The following is a 19459-nucleotide window of genomic DNA, read 5'->3' as shown; positions in this document are numbered from 1 at the left end:
ATGCCCTGTAGCGGCCAATAATCTAATAACTCCCAATAACATTTTTTACATTCCTAATGTAATAAGAGTTGGCAATATAATAACTTGCTAATAATTGAATAAACTTTCTGAATTAAAAACGTAATAGCTTATTACAATATGCGCAAAAGTTATTAGATTACTGACAGTTATTACATTGTTGGCTGCTATATGCCCTACAAAATATATCACAATATATGCAGAGATTTTCACAATATTGATTTTTATCACAATATTCCAAAATCCACAACAATAAAATATGTAGAGTGGTTTTGAGTTTTTCTGATTATGATGACTAAGTTGTTTTACCAAAACTTATGGGGCACGTGTCAGGTATGATGATAAATTGTGCCAACAACAGACTCATAAATTGATGCAATTTGTTTAATAATAGTTCATTATGACTGTTAATTATTCAAGAAAACAAGTGTTTAGCAAGATATGCAAATTGATGATGACTTTTTATTAATGTATTTTCCAGCCCTAAATTATTCTCTTGTTTCTTCTCATAGATAATTAATACTCCACTGTTTGGTGTTAAGCATTTGGCCTAATATTTGTGGAAATTTTCATTTTATTGCATCACTAGTTTTATGTAGGAGCAGGAAGACCTAGCATTGTTTTAGGGAAAAAAATAAGGCATGTCAGTCTGGCAAATTCTCAAGAGGGTCTGTGTAACTAGTTATGCATAGTTCTACCAAACCATCAAATTATAGTCATACCAATAGTTTTAGAGAAATTACTTTTCAGACAGACAAAAAGACTACAATACAGATTTATATAAAACAAACTGATAATGCAGTTGCTACATAGTTAATCTGAAATATTCAGGTAGAGGGTACTAGTGACTTGATATAGGATGTCTTGTAACATTACTATGATCTATAGTTAGCATTACGCTAACATTTTTCTCATTTTTGATATAGTCGAACTCGAGAACTTCAGCACGCGACTTTTACAAAGGAAGTTGTGCTTCTGCCTGTCAACAGCTCTACACTTGTGCCACGCCGTGCAAGTAAGGCCTGGTTATATGATCATGGCCATGTGAAATCAGCAGTAGAGTTTAACATTGAATGGGATGAGTCTGAGGTGATGGCCACCATTCGAAGGTCCTTCATGCCACTGGTTGATGGTTGCAGGTAGGTATATGAAAATTTCTTGTGGTATGTTTCTCTGTTCTCCAGAACTTTGTGTCACTCCATCAAAAGTAAACTTTCAGTGTGATGTTATTAATTTCTGTCTTCAATAATTTCCTTTTTTAGTTTGCAGTTGCTGTTGGGTTGCCACAGCAAACTTGTGAACCCATCATTGACCCCCCATCAACAAATGAATGGACAAATGTTAAAGAAGGTCTATCACCAACGTTCAGTATATGTACAACCTGACAAAGTTTTGCTGGATCAATCTGTTAGTTTAACTCATTGTTCTTTTGTGGATTATTAATTAAGTTTTAAAAAAAAAAGAAAGAAAAACAGATTTCTTATTTATCGGAATAGTGTAATTAAACATTTCAGACATAAATCATACAGTATTGCATTTGTTAAGTCATCTTCCCTGCCAAAAATGTTCTACAACATTTTATCTTAGCTTACAAGTTGACATTAGCTGTTCATGTTGTTAGTTAATGGTGTACCCGGTTCTTAAAAGTGTGACCATAATTTCAAATGATGCATTGAGACTTCCTCAGTATCCTGAGGAATTCACTATATGAACTGACAAATGTCATTTTTTTGTAACTCAGTGCGTCTCTGTGGTCCTTCTCTATATCCAACACACAGAATGGTACAAATGGTTTTACTCTACTGCTGTTAGTAAGCAGTCTTTTATTTCAGCAGATCACATTAGGAACAGGTGCTGATAAAAGCAACGCATTTTGTTCAGCCGCTTACCATTTGACCAGCTTAAAGTGTCATTTAATCTTTCCAGCATGATTCCACCCTGGTCTAGGTATCCAACTAGACATTCTATTTAACCATTGTGGACCAGTTAAAACCAGCTACCATAATAATCTGATTTTAGTTTCTTTTCCAGTTACTTACTTGAAACAGTTCCTTCTGCTGAATTTAGAATGGTTATCTCCATCTACCTTCTGAACTTCAGTCTATATGGGACCTAGCAGTGCACCACAGTCATGCTTTGTGTATATCTAATTTATATTAAGTTGTTTTGTTGTGTTCAAGCAAATGAAAGTGGGGGAGGAAAGTCCTGCACATGAGCTTGATCCTTCACATGTTTCTTCAAGGACTATGAATGAGACAGTTGGTGAGTGCAATTTACAGATTGGCTATGAAACCTATTGTCTGACAACATAATTGCATTGTATCGTTAACAATGTATTAGTCTGACACATATGGACAGCAAATGTCTGTAATGCTTAGATACAGTACTTAGCTTTTTTGACAAAACTGTAGGAATTATAAGCTCAAATAAATTTTAATATTCTCCACCAATATGTTTGAATTAATTAAAGTTTAATTAATTCTTATTTAATGCTGATTATTAATCAATTGTTATGCCGAATGGTCGGCTCCTCTAAACTCGATTGCTGTATCCCTGTGAGTCTGTTAATGTGAGACTTAAATGGGATTCACTAATTACCAGTATCGCTTAGTAATCTGGGTTAGAAGGCTCGTCCAGCGAGCTGCATCACCAGGTAATGTAAACGATTGGTAGCGAAGCTCCCCTCACGGCCGATGAGAGAGAGTTTCGCGATGTTTCAGGCGAGTTTGAGGTTCAGAGCGTGTAGCAAGATCGCACAGAGGCAGGAACTTAGTGTGAGTACTCAATAACGGAGGCTGAAGTTGTGTAAAAGACATGCATTTATTCCTAACTAACACTACAACTAACATAAGACAGACATTACACCTAACACAAACAACAAACACGAAATAACGGAATAAAACAAACAATGTAATTATGAAAATGCAATGACCGGATTTAAATGAGTAACCTTAAATGGGAAATACTGTTCTGCAAAGCAAGCATAGTTTGTGGAAACACGACCCTAAAGTCTTATAGCAGGTTAAACAGAACAGCTTAAGTGGTTAGAATGAAAGGAAGTTGGTTTACTTGGTTGAAGAGTAGGGGGGGGGGGTCTTGGCAGTTGATGGCAGAGCTGCTGAGCTGATGGCACTCAGGAAGGCGCGGCGTTTGGAGCAGTGGAGTGGAGTCCCTTTAGATTCTCTCTCCTGGTGAAGCTTTGTCTTGGGTGCTGTTCTCTGTTCAGCTGGGCCTTCACCGGAGGGCTTCTTGTGGGCTTCTCTCCTCCCGGGCTGATGTTCTCCTTCGGGCTGGCGGTTGTTCTGCTCTGCTGCTGGTTGTTCTCTGCTCCCCTTTGTTCTGAGGTGCTAGATTTTTATGGTCTAAAGTTCATGAATAGGGATGACCAGGAATTCGACTCCTGGCCCAATGGCTGGCCATCCATTTGGCGGGCTTTCGGAAGGGGGTCTGTATCAGTCCTTTTGAGATTTATGGCCCGACTGATTCTACCTTTACTGATGATTTTCATTAAGCTGTTATAACTTTTGATACATCCACTTTCATGGTAATCACTGACCAGATTTGGAATCAGGGGTGATTAACAATCAGTTTGATACCAAACATGCCATACCAGCTTCACAGGTACATACCTCATACCATCTGCATTAATTGATTAAACAATTAATTATTGTATCTATGTGACTGATTCATATCAGTATAGGATACAGGGGTTTTGGGTTGCACCTCAACAGATGTTACACTTTGTGCGGATATTACATCGAATATTCCTATTACAAACAGCACATCTTATCCATAGATAGGCGTGGCCGTTAGTTTGTGGTAATATCAATATAAGTTGCACATCTGGAAACAACATATTTTGTTTGGTGTGGCTTGTGCCAATTCATCTTCTCCAGAATGGATAAGATACACCTTAATTCAGTTCTTTTAACATAGCATGGTAGAAACAAAGAAACTTGGTGACTGTCCACCAAGATCAGATAAGGACCACAAAGGAATGTTGGAAGAGAAGGGGGGGTTTTTAACACAGAAGACTCTCTAAAAGTTAGGACACATACAAACATAACGTATCTGTATATTGAGACTAGTAGTCGTGAGTAAATCAATATACAGGGTATACAAAAGCCAAACTTAGATGAAATTTCCTTTAGGGTGTTCGTCTGTTGGGTGAGTGAGATGTAAGGCAGAGTGTATGTGGAGGGGGTTGGGTGCCAAGTCGAGGGACCCCTGTCCGTGAAGTCCACTCTGCTTGTCTGTAGGTCCCTAAATCTTTGGGCAATAAAAGTTGGAGTGCTAGCCTCCCTGGTTATCTGTGTGTGTGTGTTTGTGTGTGTAACCCCCCTTTGGTGCCTCTCGTACCAAGCTCGGCCTTGTCTCAGGCCACCTGGAATTTAGGCCCTGTGATATGTGCATGTGTGATCCTACATATCCCCCCTTTCGGCTGATGATGGCATTGCCATCATTCAGGCGACGGAAGTTGAAACAGGATCACCACCATGCAACGAGGCATTGTTGACATCCCATTGTTTGGCACTCTGGGTGGCACAGTGACAGGATGGACAGGGAGGAGGCGCAGGGGCTGGCGCCTGGCTTCTGGGACCGCGAGGAGTGGTGAATCCTATGTCGAACAGGGTGCCAACGGCTGCTGCAGCTCCCAGCAGGGTGCTCAGGAACCTCTTGGGCTGTCGATTGGACTCAGCTTGGGTCACGGTCGTTGGGTTACTGCTCCAACCTGCGGGTAGTGTCAGCGGCAGCATGATGCAGGCATCCTGAGTCCATCTGACACCTGTCCCACTAGTTTGGGGTCTCTTGTGCAGGTAATGGGCTCGGTTGACGTCGTCAGACGAATACTCTTTCTGTGTGGGTACAACAGTTGGTAATCACGAGACCGGGCTGTCCCCGGAAGACGGTGCCAGGCGGAGGCCCAGGGAATGCCATGTCAGACTGGAGCCTCAGCCTCCTAGGCAGAGTAATGCTAATAGCGGGGGCAGCATCATCCTAGTAATAGGGGGTAGAAAATAAAGACCAAATTAGGATTGAGGGGGTGAGTCGAGACTCTGAATGTTTTGCACACCGGTGCAAAAGGAAACAGGAGAAAGAAATAGTGGGCAACAATTCTCGGCCAGAGAACAATTGCAAAGAAACAAACAGGACAAAGAAAATTGCAAAACCGGATCCTCTTCAGTAATTTCCCGGGCACGCGTGAGCCACCCCAGGTCCTTACCAAAAACAACAACCAAAATAAAATGAAAAGCTATCAAAAGAAAGAAACAGATAAGTACGGCAAAAACTGAAAAGGTCACCCAGATATCAGTAGTCAGGCCCACCACCTTAATCTACCCTATCTGTGACCATCTTTCCTCCCCTTTCTCTTTGGTCTTTCTCCTTGGGAGTTTGGGGAGATTTCAGACTGAAAAGATGTCTTTCTTTTGGTTGGAATGTGGTTTATTCCAAGCTGCTGGCTTGTCTTGAGAAGACTGGTTGGTGGGTGTTTCAGGCTTTCTCTGGGCTTGGAGTTTCTTCATTTGATTCCGATGAACCCACTTGAGGCATGTTTCCTGGGTGCCTTTGTTGGTTCGGATTCGGTAGGCCACAGGTGACAGTTTGTCCACGATCTCATGTGGTCCTGACCAGCGTGGTAGAGCTTCCTGGAAAGTCTTTGTGCTGAGTTTGGTTGCACAAACCTATAGTACCAGATTTTGTCTCCCACTTGGAGTTCATCTTGTGAGGTTTTCTGGTCAGAGTAGGCTTTCCTGCCCTCTGCGGTTCTTTGCAGGTTTTGTTGGGCGGATGCAAAGGAAGCTCTCAAATGCTGGTGCAGGCTGTCCAGATATTGTTGTGTGGTGTAGGCTGTGATGAGATTGTTGTCACCAGGTTGTTAGAGCAGGTGGAGAGGGAGTGTCATTTGTCGTCCTGTCATCAGTTCGAAGGGGGACACTCCTGTGGACTTGTGGGGTGTGGCTCTGATTGCCATGAGCACCAGAGGCAATTTCACATCCCAATCTTTCTGATTGGATGCCACATATTTCTTGAGCATACCGACGACGGTTCGGTTGGTCCGTTCTACTTGGCCGGATGCCATAGGATGGTGGCTGATGTGGAACTGGGCTTTGATCCCCAACAGTTTCCAGATGTCCTGCATCACTTCGGCTGTGAGGTGGGTGCCTCGGTCTGAGTTGACTTTCAGTGGGAGGCCAAAACTGGAGAACACATGGTTCGTGAGCAGATATGCCGTTGTCTGGGCTGTGTCGTTGGGTGCCGGGAGGCATTCTACCCACTTAGTGAACTGACAGGTGACTGTGAGGAAGTATTTGTTTCCGCGAGCTGATCTCGTCAGGGGTCCTACCCAGTCAATCTGTAGATCTGACCATGGGAAATTGATACCCCGTCGCTGCAGAGGTGCCTTGTGGTTTGGGTTTGCTGGTTGAAATTGGCAGCAAACCAGACATCCTTTCACATATTCTGTTACATCCTGTCGCATGTTAGGCCAGTAGGCTACTTGACTAAGTGCCTCGTAGGTTGTTTTGGCATTGCGGTGTCCTGCACAGGGTGCGTCGTGGGCGTACAGTAGCATGACCCCCCTTTGTGCCTGAGGGACCACGAGCTGTGGTGAAGTGTGGGCATCAGGGACATGAAGAGGTACGCTCTCGACGAGATGAAGAAAGAGTAAAGCCATCATCAGGTGATGGAGGTCAGGAAGGGATGCCTGATCAGTTGTGGAGATCGAGTTAGCCGAGAGGTCGCGGAAGTGATCACAGACCTTGTTGAGCACAGCATCTCTGGGCTGGAGAGAGATGATGTCAGAGTTGGAGACCTGAAGGGAAAGTTCCAGCAGTGAGGCCTCTGGCATCGAGGTAGGTGCTCGGCTGTGGCTGCAGGTGACAACCTGGACAGCATGGGTGGGTGGGAGGGGACAAAACTCCCACGAGTCACCGTGCAGTGGTCCTGCTTTGGCAAGTGCATCCGTGTGGTCATTGCATGTCTTGTCCAGTCCTGGGAGCCTGGAATGACCACAAACCTTCTTCCAATAGATCTGCGTGTTTCGTGCGGTAATCAGAGCATCGCACGTGTGCAGGAGGTCTTGGTGTTTGACTGGCTTGTTCCCTGATGTCTTGAAGCCATTCCGTGTCCAGTGAGGGAGATGGCACATGAAGCTGAGACGTGCATAGCTGAAGTCTTTGCAGATCAGCAGGTCCTTTACTTCACGTTCGGAGGCCATCTCCAGGGTGATTAAGATTGCTGCCAGCTCTGCGTACTGCGATGTGTGAGGACCAAGTTTGAGCTGTTGTGGTGGGACGAGGTCGTCATTGAGCCACGGAATGCTAGTTCTAGCTTTCAGGGTCCCCTGATGTTTGAATGAGCACCCATCTACATAAATGGTGATCATGTCTTGACAGACATTTTCATCAAAGTAGTGGTGTTGTGACGGTTCCATTGGTGTGGGCGTGTCCAAAATGTTGGGTGCTGCTGGTCCCTCCTGAGAATAGCTGTGGCAGCTGGGTGACTGTACTGCGTCAGGCTGGGCAGTTATGGCATGGATTGTCAGGTGTTGGTCATCAGCAAGCTCCACGTGACATACAGTTCCTTTTGTCACTGGTGACTCTTCTACTTCCATGGTCATTACCACATCTGTGACTTCCATGCCTTTCCTGATCTTGGGGCAGAAGGATCCCAGGGTAGGGTCCTGCCTGCACAGGAAGGAGTCATGATGCTGGCATGGGTCTCTTGCGTCAAGACACTGATCTCCAGCTGCGTTCTCTCCATGGTGTGGAGTGAGGTCTGAGGAGACAGCCAGGTTTTGACATTCCCATGTGGCTGTGTCAGGTGTCCACAGTGGCAGCGGTTCTCTAACTTGAGCCCAAATTTTCTGACGTTGGAAGTCTAACAATGGCTCGAACCGGTTCATCAAATCTTTCCCAATGAGGAATGGAATGGACTCAAGTTGGGAAATGTATACAGGGTGCATTAAATTCATGGGGCCGATGGACAAATTGAGGGGGATCATGTGATCCATCCTGGTGCCCACTGGTGAATATGCCTGCACGTCCAAAGAGCATTTCCTCGGCTGGAGGGTTTTGTTCTTCTGGGCGGCTAGGTGCTGCACCTGGTAGAAGTGACTGGCTGACATGAGGGTAATGTCTGCTGCAGTGTCGATGAGGGCCTCGAGGGTGAGAACATCTTCCAGGGTGATGGAGAGGTAGAATTTCTTGGCTACCCCCCTTTCCATCAGGTCACCCAGAAGCTGTGGCACAGGGGCCTGGCCAGGAATTGGTGAGGCGTCGCCACAGTCGGATTAGTGCTCTGAGTCAAGGCACACAACCAGGACAGTGCTGCCGGGCACCGGCGGGGGCTCATCCCCTTGATCAAGCTCTGTGTTGGTGACGGCAACATCAGGTGCTCTTTCTGGGCATGAGTCAGTAGCACTTTCTAATTGAGGTGGGACTTCTTCAGTTTTTCCAATATCTCTGGTAGGGAAGGCCGATGACTGTTGAGTGTCATTTGGGGCTGACCTCTGAGGGAGTTTGTAGGCATTGTCTGGTGTGGGTTCAGGTGAGGGTTGTGGGGTCCTGCGTGATTTGTGCTTCCGTCCTAGTCATTTTGGATCTTTCTTCCGAAAGTCCTCTTGACCCTTGAGGGGATGCTGAGTAAAGAAATCACGCAGCAACTGTAGTAGATTAGACTCCTCTTCTTCTTTGGTTCGTCCAGGCCTCGAGTCTGGATCGTAAACCTCTCCTTCTGTCTTGCCAGTTCTGTGGTGGATTCCGTCGGGAACTTGGGGGAGAGCTTGGCTTAGGAAACTGGTTTCCCTGTCGGTCTCTCCACTTGTTCCATGGCTCCATTGGTCTTAGCTTACCCTTGTTAGGATAGCGCCGTGTCTCCCACCAGTCTGGCTGGGTCTTTGACTGCTGTGGGGGCGCACCAGGGTAACGCTCACTGTGGCTTGCTGCTCTCCAACCTCGGTCATGGATTGGTGGTTGATGAGGAGGGTGGCCACCTTCCAACGCTAGGTTGGGATCTGTAATGCCAAGGTTCAGCACTGCCGGAGCCTTGGTTGCCTTCTCAGCTGCTGCTCTTTGTTTGTGGTACGCCTTGAACGCCAGGTCTCGCAGTTGTTGACTTGTCATGGTGCGGGGACAAGCCATGAGCCCCAGGTAGTGGTTAATGGTTGGGTGGAGGTTCCGAAGGAAGAGAGCCTTGAAGTTTGCATCTTCTTCCATGTCTGGCTCATTTCTGGACCCAAAATATGCCCGACGAAGGCGATTGTAGTAGGCTTGGGGAGCTTCTTGTCTGCTCTGTTTAACATCGAAGGCGACGGCGATACCTTGTTCTGACTCAGGATCAGCAAACTCCCGAGTCAGTGCTCCGTGTAGCAGCATGGCGTTGGCTTTGATTCGACTAGGTTGTCGATCCAAGAAGCTGCGGACCTCCAGGCTAGATGTGATCCTGATGAGGTAGACTCTGTCCTCATTGGTCACATTGTCCAGTCTTTGGAGGTGGAAGTCAATGTCTTGGAGGTAGGCATGAATGTCGTGGCCTCCTCTGGGATTCGGGGTGAACGTGTTGATATTCCGAGCTACTTTATCAAGCTCCTTTGTGGTAGCCCGGTGCTGGTGTAACGTTCGCTTTGGTAGGCCTGTTCCATCTGTGGTGTCTTCTCTGAGAGAGACCTTCTGGGTTCTTGGTTCCTCAAGGTCTGGTGATGGGCAGGGAGTTACCTTGTCCCGATGAGAGATCCCCATGTGCCTTGAGAGCGACTGCACTGTTAGAGATGACGTCGGTCCCATCGCTGATTCGTAGGGTGCCTCGAATTCCAACTTCATCTCATATGCTTGCTTCAATTCCTGTCTCAGCTGGTCAATCTCTTCTGCGTCAGCCCAATGTTTCGTTCTGGCCTCGGTGAGCTGTTCTTGGGAGCTGATCAGTTGGTGATTCATCTTGTGCAGACGTCTCTGTGCCTCGTCCAGATGGTTTTCCAGGACCTGGATCCGACCATCCTTTTTCTTGAGCTCCGCGTGGGCTCTGTCCAGCAGGGTGTCGGCCTGGTCCAGTCTGGCTTTGAGGTTTTCTCTGGTGGCTCTGGCTTGCTGTTCTTGCTGGTCAGCTTCAGCTCTGAGCTCTTCCAGGGCGTGTTGAAGCTTTTTGCTGGTGTGAGGCATTTCGCCTTCTTCTGTCTCCTCCTCCTCATGGGGTGGAGAGCTTCTCTTTTGGAGTTCTTGCTCCAGGTTCCCAATGTGATGTTGGGCCTGGGCGGCATCTCTCTGTGTCTCTGCCAGTAGTCGTTGGGTGTTTTCCTCCTGCTGTTGGAGTGCTTGCACCCTTTGCTGGAGACGGGACGTTCCCTCTTCATTCATCTTCAGCCTGGCTAGTAGTTTGTGTGCGAGGGAGCCGAGTATTTTGGTTAGCTCTTTACTCCCGCATTTCTGAGTGGGTGGCATGTCCATAAGTTCGGCAATGTCGTCCTCAATTTGGTCAGCTTCTTTGGACCATGTGAGATCGACATGACCGGGCGGAAAGTTGGGAGTCACATCTTCAGACCAGATACCAAAATCTTTCCACTGGTCCAGTGGGCTTTCCATGTGGGTCATTGTGACTCGGTCAACTGGAGGGTGACTGCAGAAATCTGTTACTCAGGTTGGGTGTTGCCTAGGTGGGAGGCCTAACACCTAAATCTGGGCGAACAAATTAAACCAACAAAATAAAATAAAGTAGAACTGGGGCCTGTCAATGGGTAACTGGAAGGGTGTAGTGAACCACGGGAATAGTTACCCACGACAAAATAAACAAACCAAAATTGTTCCCTGGGAGAAGTTGTTGCAAGTTAGAACAGTGTGAGTTACTCTAGGGCCTGAGAGATGCCCTAGTGAGGGGGAAAGGATAAAGCCTTATTCTGGAAATTGCAGATCTGTGGCTACTGACAGTGTCAGAAGACCACAGGAGAAGTTGGGAACAGGAAATGAGAAATAACAGCTTCAAACCAATGGGACTGCATTCAAACGTAGCTTGCTGTTGCAGATCAGATTACCCCTGGGTTGGGCTCTGTTGTACAACTCCACTTTGACCAGACGGGGGACCACTAGCAGGTTCTGCTTTATTTGTCCCTATATGAGGTGTTGCGGTGTTAAGCTAGTCATGCAGTTAGAGAGGTTTGAACGCTGTCAGGTGTCCCTCCTGAGTAGGGCACGTCCCACAAACTCAATCCCAGCCAAGCAGGCCCAAGTCCAGCTCCCACTCCCCCGATCCCCAGCAATGTCAACTTGGAAGGGGGTGTTCTGTATGCACAACTGAGACAAGCCAGGTGGGGCTCAGCTTATCGGGCACACTTTTGGCCCTGACTCGAACAAGAGACGGCGCAACGGCACTCGGGTGTCACCCAACCGATTGAGAGTCCAAGCTAGGGCTGTTCTCCTGAACTTCGCCCTAGACGAGGTCCTGCTCAAACTTGTAATGACCTCCCGAGATACCTGCCAACCTTGCCCTTAATGAGTCAGCGGGTGCAGCCGGGCTGGCGCGCTTTTGGGCGTCCAATTGCTGAGAACTCCCCTTCGGTTCTGACAAACTGTACGATCGTAAGCAGTGACAGCAGAGCTACAGGTAAGCTCAACCAACAGAGAGCGAATGGTAAGCACTCAGCACAGGAAAAGCTCAACTGATCACATCCAAAACCTCAATGCCTCCCTGATGTGTAACTGGTTTACTGTTATTAATAATGGTTGAACTTCTATGCAAGTCTCCTTGTTGGGGGAGAGAGAGTGAATGAAAGCATAAAATGAAATAAAACCTAAAATAAATCAAAAAGGTAAAACAGAAATCAAACCAAATTAATTGTTTCTTATTGTTTAATTGTAAACATCAATTAGTTATGCAGCAATAACCTAATTAGATGTTAATGTGTTGTGATCTAATCGATTTGGTCTGTGAAGTTGATTCCTGCATTCAGGCAAGAACCTGTGTGTCCAATTATGTGTGTTGGTATTACCGGTGTTGACCACTAGAGACCCAACTCAGATGTTGTTACACTACTATGGCTGACCACTAGAGACGCAATTTCGAAATGGAGTGGTAGTTCTATGCCTGACCACTAGAGGCGCAATTTCGAAATGGAGTGGTAGTTCAATGCCTGACCACTAGAGGCGCAATTTCGAAATGGAGTGGTAGTCCAATGCCTGACCACTAGAGGCGCAATTTCGAAATGGAGTGGTAGTTCAATGCCTGACCACTAGAGGCGCAATTTCGAAATGGAGTGGTAGTTCAATGCCTGACCACTAGAGGCTCAATGGGACGTTGCTCCCTTTGGGGGGGGGGGTCCCAGGTACGTGAGCCTAAGGGGTGGGGTCACTGGTGACCCAGGAGAAAAAAAACAAATGGCGTCAGGCAGGCCTTCAGGGCTCTGACCTTTAAGTGGTTAGAGTGGCGTTCGCTGACTGCACTCGTAACCAAGACGGTTGCTAGGCGATTGCCGACGCTAGATGAGTGACATACACTTTTTAACGTATGCACACGCCGCTTGCGGCTAACTTCTGTGTCTTGCGCAGTTTAAAACCCCTTAAAACAATTGCTGAAGCGAGACAGCGCTCGCGTTACGGCGACAGATCTAAATAGCGAGTGCACTATATCTCGTCGCAAATGGTGCTTAACCACGGCGGGTCTCAAGCACTGGAGACTCCCAAATTCTAAATAACACACACACTTGGCTCACAGCGCAAAGTGGTGTTAAACTTGCTTTGTCTAAAGCAGGCACACACATACGAGAAAGATCCTGATAGGTAGCTAAGCTAACGGTCTTATCTCAGGGAGTACAAACGCAACAGAATTCAGGTTAGATCCTCTTAACAAGAATTCCTGTTCGCTAATAGAAAGAGAGATCTCTGCCAGGATTTATAGAAACGGAGAAACTCGTCCGAATCGTCCTGGAAACAACGCGCTATACCTGAGAATCTCGTCAGATATAGGGTTTAAATTTACTGCAGTTTAAAACGAATGAAACCTAAAATAAAATAACCGAAAATAAAACAAAAGAAAATAACTACTAATAATAGAAATAAAAATAATAAGCCCGTATAATCCCGCTTAAATGCCTTCGGACTGCCGTGAGTGCAATTAATCCTCAACTTTGCAACCTGTTCACAGTAGCGCTTATTCAACTGCACGTTCGGTCATAAAAAGTTTAAATTGTGTGCTCACAAAAAGTTTGAACCTTGTGCCCGCGTTCTTCCACCATTAATGTAGGAATTATAAGCTCAAATAAATTTTAATATTCTCCACCAATATGTTTGAATTAATTAAAGTTTAATTAATTCTTATTTAATGCTGATTATTAATCAATTGTTATGCCGAATGGTCGGCTCCTCTAAACTCGATTGCTGTATCCCTGTGAGTCTGTTAATGTGAGACTTAAATGGGATTCACTAATTACCAGTATCGCTTAGTAATCTGGGTTAGAAGGCTCGTCCAGCGAGCTGCATCACCAGGTAATGTAAACGATTGGTAGCGAAGCTCCCCTCACGGCCGATGAGAGAGAGTTTCGCGATGTTTCAGGCGAGTTTGAGGTTCAGAGCGTGTAGCAAGATCGCACAGAGGCAGGAACTTAGTGTGAGTACTCAATAACGGAGGCTGAAGTTGTGTAAAAGACATGCATTTATTCCTAACTAACACTACAACTAACATAAGACAGACATTACACCTAACACAAACAACAAACACGAAATAACGGAATAAAACAAACAATGTAATTATGAAAATGCAATGACCGGATTTAAATGAGTAACCTTAAATGGGAAATACTGTTCTGCAAAGCAAGCATAGTTTGTGGAAACACGACCCTAAAGTCTTATAGCAGGTTAAACAGAACAGCTTAAGTGGTTAGAATGAAAGGAAGTTGGTTTACTTGGTTGAAGAGTAGGGGGGGGGTCTTGGCAGTTGATGGCAGAGCTGCTGAGCTGATGGCACTCAGGAAGGCGCGGCGTTTGGAGCAGTGGAGTGGAGTCCCTTTAGATTCTCTCTCCTGGTGAAGCTTTGTCTTGGGTGCTGTTCTCTGTTCAGCTGGGCCTTCACCGGAGGGCTTCTTGTGGGCTTCTCTCCTCCCGGGCTGATGTTCTCCTTCGGGCTGGCGGTTATTCTCTGCGCCGGCTGGCGGTTGTTCTGCTCTGCTGCTGGTTGTTCTCTGCTCCCCTTTGTTCTGAGGTGCTAGATTTTTATGGTCTAAAGTTCATGAATAGGGATGACCAGGAATTCGACTCCTGGCCCAATGGCTGGCCATCCATTTGGCGGGCTTTCGGAAGGGGGTCTGTATCAGTCCTTTTGAGATTTATGGCCCGACTGATTCTACCTTTACTGATGATTTTCATTAAGCTGTTATAACTTTTGATACATCCACTTTTATGGTAATCACTGACCAGATTTGGAATCAGGGGTGATTAACAATCAGTTTGATACCAAACATGCCATACCAGCTTCATAGGTACATACCTCATACCATCTGCATTAATTGATTAAACAATTAATTATTGTATCTATGTGACTGATTCATATCAGTATAGGATACAGGGGTTTTGGGTTGCACCTCAACAGATGTTACACTTTGTGCGGATATTACATCGAATATTCCTATTACAAACAGCACATCTTATCCATAGATAGGCGTGGCCGTTAGTTTGTGGTAATATCAATATAAGTTGCACATCTGGAAACAACATATTTTGTTTGGTGTGGCTTGTGCCAATTCATCTTCTCCAGAATGGATAAGATACACCTTAATTCAGTTCTTTTAACATAGCATGGTAGAAACAAAGAAACTTGGTGACTGTCCACCAAGATCAGATAAGGACCACAAAGGAATGTTGGAAGAGAAGGGGGGGTTTTTAACACAGAAGACTCTCTAAAAGTTAGGACACATACAAACATAACGTATCTGTATATTGAGACTAGTAGTCGTGAGTAAATCAATATACAGGGTATACAAAAGCCAAACTTAGATGAAATTTCCTTTAGGGTGTTCGTCTGTTGGGTGAGTGAGATGTAAGGCAGAGTGTATGTGGAGGGGGTTGGGTGCCAAGTCGAGGGACCCCTGTCCGTGAAGTCCACTCTGCTTGTCTGTAGGTCCCTAAATCTTTGGGCAATAAAAGTTGGAGTGCTAGCCTCCCTGGTTATCTGTGTGTGTGTGTTTGTGTGTGTAACCCCCCTTTGGTGCCTCTCGTACCAAGCTCGGCCTTGTCTCAGGCCACCTGGAATTTAGGCCCTGTGATATGTGCATGTGTGATCCTACAAAACTTTGATCCTGTTACAGGGTGTAATTAATGTGCTGAATGTTGCTTGTGATAACGCCTTCTGTCAGTGATGCTTGATGCATTTTTGTTGTTCTTTTGTCATGACATTGTTAAATAATTAGTCCAGCAAGACATCCCAGTGGATCAGGAATGTCAGGATAGACAGACGTTCATGACTGTTCACCCAGAGGAAAGTGATGTGATATTGGTGTCAGAGACAGGTCCAAGTGAGCCAGTCAGGACAGGCACATTGTACAGGTTGGTTTTAGCATAGTAGTAGTTGATATACTTTCACGGTAATGGTATTTAAGAAACACTGGTTTCTAAAAACAAAAATCCAATTTATGGAACTTATACTGTATTCAGGCAGTCCCTGGGTTAAGAACGTCCAACTTGCAGACAAATCGTACTTGCAAATGGACTGCCATAAAGCCTGTTATATAAAAAATTTGGGTTAAATACAATGGTTAGTAATAACATATGCATGGACTATTTTATGATGCTCATGAAAACATTGCATACCTTCAGTGGTTCGTTGGGCCTAGGTACAGTACAGTATAGTACAGTATTGCATGTAGTTACTTTTATTAGGGATGGGCTGATCCACATTTTTTCAGTTCCGATCTGATTCCGATACACAACTGCTTATACCGATACAGATTCCGATACAAGAGCTCTTTTTGCTTTGTTATACTTTATATATTCATTTTTTAAGCTAGTAAATACAGATGGAAAAAAATGTATGACAAAAAATATTTAATTAGGCTACTACAAACATACATAAGGTACTGGTCCACCTCATCTGTACGTGTTGTTTTACGTGTTTTTGAGGCATTTGCAGTTCAATATGAATATCTTCAAAACAAGTATACACAAGTGGCGAATGCTTAAAATTCGTCACCTCAGTTACACTTTGTTGCGATGGCAGCCCCGAGTTCGCAAAACAGCCCAAGTTAGCGACTCCCAAATCATCCATTGCTTTTTTTCTTTGTCTCGCACAATTGCATGCACTTTAAGTGGGATTGTCCATTAAACGCTATTCCTACCTCTCAAAACTTTATTTTACAAAGATTGCAAATCGCTGTGCTACTTGTTTCTGTTAAAAGCGTAAAATTCTCCCAGATCATCACGTCTTATCTTATGCTCCTCGTACTGCGAAGGGGATATGCATGACGTCACAGCAGGCGGAAGTCACTGTACTCATACCCACTGAGTAGCAAAAAAGACTGAGGGGCAGCGTTAGCATTCGATTTGAATGCCACAAAAAATCAAATGGGAAAGAGCTGTCGTGCAATTGATTGCACAAATAGCTCCTATTTCATGTTAAATCTGTCTTTTTAGAGATTGCCAAAAACTATAAGTACGTATAGGACGTGAATCGGTCACTCGTGGCCGATACCCAACCAAATACAGTAGGTCTGTATTGGCGCAGATACCGATCCACTTCTAACTTTTATTATTGCTGAATTATCATTTTGTACTGTATTACCTACAAATTCAACTTAACAGACTTGGGGAGTGGATATTATTCGTAACTTGGGGACTACCTGTATATCATTGTCCTGTGTTTGAGCTTACAATTTTGCTTGATTGTTTATAGTACCATTGGTTTCTACATTTTGTTTGTATGCTAAAATAGTCATACATACACTACCAGTCAAAAGTTTTTGCACACACTAAGATTTTGTACATTAGCATGTCACCCACTTTACATTTACTAAAAATACACTCAATATTCTCTGCTAACAAATAAATTTACAGTATGTTCAGCCTTTGAGTACATTTCTTGGCAAGAAAATATCTTTGATTAATCAAAGCACCCTCCTCTAGCAGTTATAACAGCAGAGCAAATTTGAGGCATTCTTTCTACAAGGGACATTACATACTTTTCTGTTTCATGGGATGAAACAGTTAACTAGTGCATTTAAAGTTAAGGGACAGCCTAGAATTTGACTATGCCATCACCACACAGCTAGTTAATAGGATGTCAGACATGCACTGTTACATACTCTTTCCATTTTATAAAGGAAACTTGTTTCATTTGACTTATAAATAAAAAATATATAGTTATTCATTCAACTTTCCAATACTAAGCAAGAAATCTGCAGTTTATAAAATACATGGAAAAGTGGTAAAAACCTGTGGTGTGCAAAAACGTTTGACTGGTAGTTTTAATGTTCTGATTAGCTTGATTTTATTGGAATGTTGCAAGTTTCATTATTGTTTTGGTCAACCAAAATCATTAGTGTCATTTATTTGTGCATTTAAGTGAATATGTCAGTTTGCTTGAAATTGAGGAATACGACCCCAGTGATGCAAGTCTTCAGGAAGCCATTGGGAACTCGCTGTCTGACACTACTTTTGGAACCTTGAAGTAAGCTGGTTAAAATTATTTGTATTATTTATTGCATGTTTTTGCCATTATATTGCAATTTGCATTTTCTACTGTCATTGTTTTTGGTAAGAAGATCAACTAAATGATAATGAGGTTTGAGGTTTAAAAAACATTTAAGGAATTTCTGTTTTCTGCATTAGAATTAAAAATGAATTTTAATTTGGTTTGGTATTTAATTTGGTATTTCGTTTTCATCGAAAGAGTGATCACATGACAGTTTGTGTGCTATCCTGTTGTACAGAGTGAAATAAGTTGAAGATCAAGAGTTCCTCACAGAAAATAATATAAGATGACACTGAGGGAGATGCAGCAAATTTGAGGGAAAATGATCTCTGTAGCACAAACAAACTTTAAATTTCTTGTGTTTTTCTGTATCATAGTGTAGGGGCTCCTACTATTTAGACAGAATTCATTGTCTTACCTTTTGCTCATGCGTGCAGGGTGTGCGAGTTGGTGACGCATGCCCAAGGAGTGAGCGCGGGTTCTCTCTGCTGGTTTTAGGCACGATTTAATAAACACAGAGTTTTTGGCGCTCAGCCTGTCTTGACTGCCTCTTTCCTTTTTGCTGCTGCACCGCAGCTCTACAGTGGTGACCCCGACGTTTCGGTGCGTTTGTTTTTCTCTCCGACCATGCTCGCTAATGCTGTTGCGCTCAAGCTCCCGGAGTTCTGGTGCGGCCAGGCGGCGGTCTGGTTCTTGCAGGCGGAGGCTCAGTTCGCCTTGCGCGGGATCACGGAGGATGCAACGAAATATTACTATGTCGTTGCAGCGCTTAACAGCTCCACGGCGGCTAGAGTGGTGAGTCTGCTGCAGAACCCTCCAGAGGCAGACAAGTACGGTGCCTTAAAGTCTCTGTTGCTGGGCACTTACGAGCTCTCCGAGACAGAGCGCGCGCGCCGCTTGCTCGCGCTACCCGGGCTGGGTGATTCACGGCCCTCGGAGCTGATGGATCACATGCTAGCTCTCCTAGGTGACCATCAGCCCTGCTTTATTTTCAGAGAGCTTTTCATGCAACAGCTGCCCGCAGACGTGCGGGGGGCGTTAGCTAACCTCCCGCTTAAGGACTGTAGGGAGCTTGCTAGGGAGGCTGACAAAGTACACACCGCCAGGCTGGCAGCTTGTGCAGCCGTGTGTGCTCGGAGCTCGGATAGCTCCCCGCCGCTCGCCGAAGCTACTGTTTCTGCCGCACAGCGGAGCGGTATACCAGGTCTCTGTTTCTACCATGCACGTTTCGGTGACAAAGCAAAGAAATGCATCCCCCCTTGCCGTTTTAAGGGGACGGGAAACGCACGGGCCGGCGATCGTTAGCGGCAGCGAGCGTCGGCAGTTCTGGCAGCCTGCTCTTCGTCACGGATGCTGTGTCTGGCCGCCGTTTCCTCTGTGACACGGGCGCGCAAGTCAGTGTTTTGCCTGCGTCGGTGGCGGATACGCGCTCTGGCACGAAGGGGCCGGCGTTGGAGGCTGCTAATGGCAGCAGTATTGTGACGTATGGCACTCGTGTCGAGGCAGTCTGTTTTGGTGGCCAGCGGTTCCGGTGGCGTTTTGTGGTGGCGAAGGTGTCCACCCCCCTGCTGGGCGCCGATTTTTTATGTGCCAACAACCTGCTGGTGGACATAAAACACCAGCGCCTGGTTGATGCCAGGACTTTCCATTCGGTGCGGTGCTCGCAAAGCAGGGCTGGTTCGTCTCAGCTGTCTAGCGCCTTGGCGGCAAATGACACTTTCGCCCGCCTGCTGGCGGAGTTCCCAGACCTCACCCGGCCCACCTTTACATCAGTCACGGC

At 45.4% G+C, this 19459-nt stretch overlaps 1 long non-coding RNA gene across 1 annotated transcript; it reads left to right on the top strand.

Moving 5' to 3' along the window:
- The first annotated feature begins 2210 nt into the window (after positions 1-2210).
- On the top strand, positions 2211-17660 carry LOC111858077 (uncharacterized). The gene is made up of 3 exons (XR_011992707.1): positions 2211-2280; positions 15404-15539; positions 17551-17660. It is a non-coding gene; the product is annotated as an uncharacterized lncRNA (long non-coding RNA).
- Positions 17661-19459: the final 1799 nt, after the last annotated feature.

This window comes from Paramormyrops kingsleyae, chromosome 8 (assembly GCF_048594095.1).
Source record: "Paramormyrops kingsleyae isolate MSU_618 chromosome 8, PKINGS_0.4, whole genome shotgun sequence".
Classification (NCBI taxonomy): Eukaryota; Metazoa; Chordata; class Actinopteri; order Osteoglossiformes; family Mormyridae; genus Paramormyrops; species Paramormyrops kingsleyae.
This window is presented reverse-complemented; position numbering and strand designations above follow the sequence as displayed.